General features: G+C 37.6%; 1 long non-coding RNA gene across 1 annotated transcript in view; it reads right to left on the bottom strand.

Moving 5' to 3' along the window:
* Positions 1 to 1941: 1941 nt before the first annotated feature.
* The window catches only part of LOC116571365, a 55347-nt gene continuing 51288 nt past the window's right edge, over positions 1942 to 6000 (bottom strand). The window contains exon 3 of the long non-coding RNA XR_004277856.1: positions 1942 to 2603. This is a non-coding gene — a long non-coding RNA (uncharacterized LOC116571365). The remainder of the gene's footprint in view (positions 2604 to 6000) is intronic.

The raw sequence follows: 6000 nt of genomic DNA, 5'->3' as shown, positions 1-6000 counted from the left end.
TGGATGTGCTGTACTAACAGGGAGAATAGAGTTTTCTCTACCTTTAATCTCTTATTAGGTGTAACCTTCCAGAAGTGGACCAAATATGTTGCAGCTGTACCAGTACTGGATCAAAGAATATAAACTCACACTGCAAAGATTGTGCTTTGAGAAATGTTCAGTGGAAAGGCACCCATAGGTATTTTCAGAGGTTTCACTAAAGGAAAGTAAATTGAAATGATGTTCAAAAAAGTTAATGTGATACAACATAAAAAACAGAAAAAATTCTATAAGCTAGACATTGTTCTGTATGACATGGATTTATGACCAGTTCAGGTAGGCAATGGATTTGGATCCTCTTAACGTCAGTGAACAGAATAATGGTGTTTACTCAAAGGAAGGCCAATTAGACATGCCCAAAACTGAAGGAAAAAAAAAAAAAAAACATGTTTATGTGTTTGAACGGAAAGTTCAGTGCTTCCCTAAGTACTATGTGAATACAAAACTGACCCCCATGATATGAAAGTTATTCTGCCCCCAATAAGCAGCAGCAAGAAAATAAACTTGAAATTTCTGTTCTCCTTAGTTAATTGTTTCAGAAGGTTTTGTGGCTCCTCATCAGGACACGAATTGTAAAAGGACGGTACAATAAATTTGTATGAGTTTTACAGGTTTGCCAAACTTACCTGGAACTTACTAATCATAAAAGTATCCCTGCATGATGGCTCACTCGGTAAAAAGCTGGTAACACATGAGTCTGGTAGAGAAATGCAGAGCCCCCAAAGAGTAAAGAACAACCAGTTGCTCGTTTTTTTTTTTTTTATTTAATTTTATTTATTTTATTTGATAGAGAGAGAGAGATCACAAGTAGGCAGAGAGGCAAACAGAGACAGAGGGGGAAGCAGGCGCCCTGCTGAGCAGAGAGCCCGATGCGGGGCTCGATCCCAGGACACTGAGATCATGACCTGAGCCAAAGGCAGCCACTTAATCCACTGAGCCACCCAGGTGCCCCAGTTGCTTGTTTTTAGAAGCATCCCCTTTCCTTACTACCCAAGAGCTAGTAGTTCTCAATTGCAGTCTTTCCTGAAATCCTTGGAGATCATTTTTTTAAAGTGTTCCATGCCGTTTTCAGATTCCATCTTTCTACAGTTTGGTGTTGGCAGCAAAGCTGGGAGCAGGAAGGCAGTGTATCCATATCCACTGGTAGTCACACCCCGGGTGTGCCACGTGGTTTGAGAAGCCGGTGGGTCATTCCACGTATTTCTTCCCACGGGTGGCGTCGTGGGTTGAAATTTAAATGAAAACAACCACCATTTTTTTCCTCCTTAGGAATTACCAACAATACCAGCACAATTTGATTACTAGAAAAACAGAAGATGTGGCTCCCGTGATACTTAAAAATACTTGAGAACATATGTGAAATGTACTATTTATCATCAAAAGGAAGATTAAAATGTATAAATAAAGGGATCGTAATCATAGCAACAGAGTATAGCAAATTACTATTTGAATGCATGTTTGTTTTCTCCTATCTTTTCCTATCCTATCATCATATCACTTGAAATAGTGAAAAGACCAGGATGATGTTAGATCCAGGAAGGATGCCAGGTCCTTGGGATCTAACCAAGGTCCAGAACTTGCTTAGCTCTGAGTCAAATACCTTAGATTACTATACTCGGAATCTTAACTTTATTTCAATTTATTAGAATCCAGTAAATTATTAGCATTTAAATACACATTTAAATCTCTCTCTTTAAAAAGATTTTATTTATTTATTTTAGAGAGAGAGCACAAGTAAGGGGAACAGCAGGCAGAGGGAGAAGCAGGCTCCCTGACATGCAAGGAGTCCGATGCGGGACTCGATCACAACACCTGAGCCAAAGCAGGGCCTTCACCGACTGAGCCACCTAGGTGTCCCCACAACATTTAAATCTCTTAACAGAGTTAATTTTTTTTTCCATAAAGGTACTATTTTCTCATAAAAAAAGCAGAAAAGATTTATCTGTGACAAGCGTTATGACTGGCATTTTCTTACACTATCCATGGGAATGCAAATTGGTATAGCCTTTTGGATGACAATCTATTAAGACTTTGAACTGTATGTGTCCTTTGTTCCAGCAGGTAATATCTGTACAAAATTCTTAAAGATATATTCATTTGTTCACTCTGCAAAGTCCTAGGAATATGCTATTAAATGAAACAGACATAATTCCTCCCTCATAGAACTCACAGTCTAAAAAATCCAACTAAGAAAAAGCAGCTGATACATGGTACTAGGCCTGAAAGGCAAAGCAAATTGTGATGACTGATAAAGAGATATGAGGAAAAGAGTGCCCAACTGTGGGGAGAAGGTAGTAGAAGCTACCACCTGATGAGTGAGAAGAAGCTAGCCAGGAGAGAAAGAAACTGAGTGAACCTAAGGTAGGAAAGGAGCTGAGGGTTTCTAGAGAACAAAAGAAGACACATATGAGAGGGATGGAGTGTGGGATGTGGTTGGAAAGGAAAGCAGAGTCAATCAGGCAGTTCCTTGTAGGCCTTGCCAGGCAGATTTGCTTCTGGTCCAAGCACGCTGGAAGCCATGATCCTTTTACAGGTAGCAGTCAGGGTGCTGAGTGAGGGGTGAACTGGGTGAGAAGAAAAAGGAACAAGAGCTCAGTCATTGTCCATCGCCTGGTCTACATGAGAGATGTTAGGGGTCTGGCTAGTGCAAAAACCCAAGGAGGTAGGAACTACATGGATTCCAAATACACTTTGCAAATAGATCCCAGCTATTCAATTTGATCTCCAGCAAATCACAAGAACCAAATCAAAACTATTCCTAAAGAATAGTGGAGTGAGCACGATGTTCATTTGAAAAATCCCTCCTTCATGCTTATTACCTGACAAAAATACTCCCACAAAGAAGCAATTGCCTAATCAGATTAAATCCAAGCAAAAAGATATTGACCCTGGTCCGCAGCTTATGAAACATTTTTTAGATATGCAGTCACCCATAATCACTCTTCTGAAGTTTGGGCTTCAATCAATATATGGTAAGAATCACACACATCCTTTTAAAGAAATAATCCCAGGAATTGCAGAAACACGATGGACATGTTACACACCATCTAAGAGCAAATTCGATTAACAGCTCTATTTTCACTAATTATTAAAGTGCAGACTCTTCTCTGCTGGTGCACAGTTATTAAATTCCCTGACATTTCTGCATGCCTGCAGGTATGATTGTAATGGAAGAGGTCTGATTTCCATGACCTTGAACAACGAAGGGTGATGGGTCACAACTTTTGCAGGTCATTTCAAGATGTATGTGTAATTCTGTTAATGCACGATTTATGAACTAGTATCTTAATTTCATGAATTTGTAGATATTCAAGAACAAATTAAATATCAGAAAGTAGTAATGTCTGACATATAAAATACATTACATACACATTTCCAGTCAAAACAAACAAACCAGTGAAGGCTTGCCAGTGAAGGCAAAGTCTCATTAACATTCTCTACTTGGTGAATAATAGAACTGCTCTAGATAATGAGTGTTTAGAAACATCACAGAAACCTCAGAAGCTACTGCCCAGTTGAATAAATATTCATTCTAATTGCTTCACCTCTTAGGCCATGGTTCAGTTTTTAGCAAACTGAGAAATGGTTTCTTTAACTTTTTAAACCTATGATGTGTCCTACTATCCAACTGTTCTATATTCAGTATGGTGCCTCAGTTGAACCATAACATACACATACTATGAGCTCCCTTCTAATGATTATGATTATTATTGTTATTATCTTCCTTTTTATTTCAGCCTCTGGAATAACAGCCAGTGTCCAGTTGGGCTTGGGTTTCCAAAGCCATTATTCAGAGAGTAATAACATAATCATGTGACGGAAACCCCTGGAAAATGTTCCCATCTTTCCTTTTCACAAACAAATGAAATGGCAAGAGAAAACCCTTCTTAGTCTGAAGGTATTATGCAAATGCAGTCCCCAGCTGAAGTAACCACCACTCCCTTCCCAACACTATGCAAATCAGGCCCCAACAACATATTTTATTACATTCTTGAGGTCCCAAATCTCCAAAAAACAAAAAAAAAAGGTGTTGGCTTAAATCATTGTCAAGAGCACATGTAAGATCAGAGAGCACCACTTGCCTGTAGAATGCACAATGGGACTTGTCATGGATTTCTCCAGTCCTCCTTGACTGGGACATATGTGGAGCCTAGATTGGCTGTAATGGGCCAAGTCTGGTATTACTTCCTACAAGGATGTCCACAGTTTTTAGATACCACGTGTAACTGGTATTTTAACCTGTACCTGGTATTTTAAAGTACTAATGTAAAACACTTCCTTATCTCTGAAGAAGGAGTGGAAGCCCCTAATTAATTAAAGTTGTCAAACAACTGGAATTTTAGAAAGGGTAAATGAAAACAAAGTAAGTTGTATCTAGAATCTAGATTCAGCGCAACTTATGGGTATGCCCAGGAATATCATAACTCACTGCTATCATCTTTTTAATCTCTTTTATCTTTATTAAGATTTTATTTATTTATTTGAGAGAGACAGAGCCTGAGCAGGGGGAGGAGGCAGAGGGAGAGGAAGAAGCAGACTCCCTGCTGAGTCCCTAACCCAAGACTCTAAGATCAAGACCTGAGTCAAAGGCTAACTGACTGAGCCACCTAGGCACCCCTCTTTTGTCTTGAGTACAATATTTTGAAGGATTACAAGATGTTAAATTATGGAAAAGGGAAAGAATTCATTAAATCTTGCTCTTCTTTCCTGCCCCGAAGTTTACAGTGTTATTCATAAAAGGCTCCGCTCAACTCTTCATTGTACCACGAAAGCGGTCACTTATAATGCATAAACGGGCATATCTATGTTCCAATAAAACTTATCTGCACTAACTTTATTACAAAAACATTTTTCTGGAGGTGGATGGTGGTGATGTTTGCACAGCAATATGAGCATACCACTAATGCCATTCAGTCTTACACTTAAAAATGGTTAAAATAGTCAATTTTGTTATGCATATTTCACCACAATTGTTTTTAAAACCACAAGATTTTGTCCACCCCCACTAACTTTCAGATTACAAAATCCTATCTGTCTAAAATACTCTGTGATTCATCAAAAAACTAATGATGTACTATGTGTTGACTAATTGAATTCAAATTTTAAAAATTCAAAAATAAAATAAAATAAAACACTCTGTGATTAAATGGTTTTCCTGAAACTAAAAAGCTTCCAAAACCTGATGCATAAATACTTATAAAGATAAAATTGTTCTTCTATCAAAGAAAAAATTCTTTAAATACTCTGGAATGTTTAAAAGTGTTTTTAACTCTAGTGTTAAAAGCAAACTAAAGTGGTATTAGTAGATTTTCCCCCATCCTCTAACTTGAGTTGGCAACCACATATTTAGAAGTGCATAAATATATGACAGCAAGGTGGTTGACTGCTCCAGAGGAAATGTTTTGACTAATTAAAAGTGCACAAAGATAACCTTCTTCACTAGGCAACCTATCACTGAACAAACTTATAAATGAAAAGGAATACAAGAGGAAAGATGTCATCTGATTATTATCAGGGATCTGGTTTTGCAATGCATTATTTATATATTTCAAATATCCAAGGCACTAGGTAACTGTTTACTCCAATTTTATTCCTAACTATTTTCAATTATTTCTACTTTTCCCCCCCAAAATCTGTATTAATAATTGCTTAATGTGATGATATTCTTCTTCAAATTTGAGTTACTTTCAATAAAATATATTACTTCACACTGACATTTCGCTTAACTTTCAATCCGCCCACATATACTCAGACTAAAAACAAATGCTCTTCTACAAGTTAGGTTTTGGGGGATTTTTGTATGTTTTGTTTTGCTTTTCAGTTTTTAATTGTAACCCTGAAGAAAAGCCAACTAGATTCTTTTTCAGGGTAGTCAGGACAAGCTTTTGCACTTCCACACAATGATGAATTTATTATTCATCTGGGACCTTCCTATTAAACCTGTCTTCAGCCTGTGAACTT

The sequence above is a fragment of the Mustela erminea genome, chromosome 13 (assembly GCF_009829155.1).
Source record: "Mustela erminea isolate mMusErm1 chromosome 13, mMusErm1.Pri, whole genome shotgun sequence".
Taxonomy (NCBI): Eukaryota; Metazoa; Chordata; class Mammalia; order Carnivora; family Mustelidae; genus Mustela; species Mustela erminea.
This window is presented reverse-complemented; position numbering and strand designations above follow the sequence as displayed.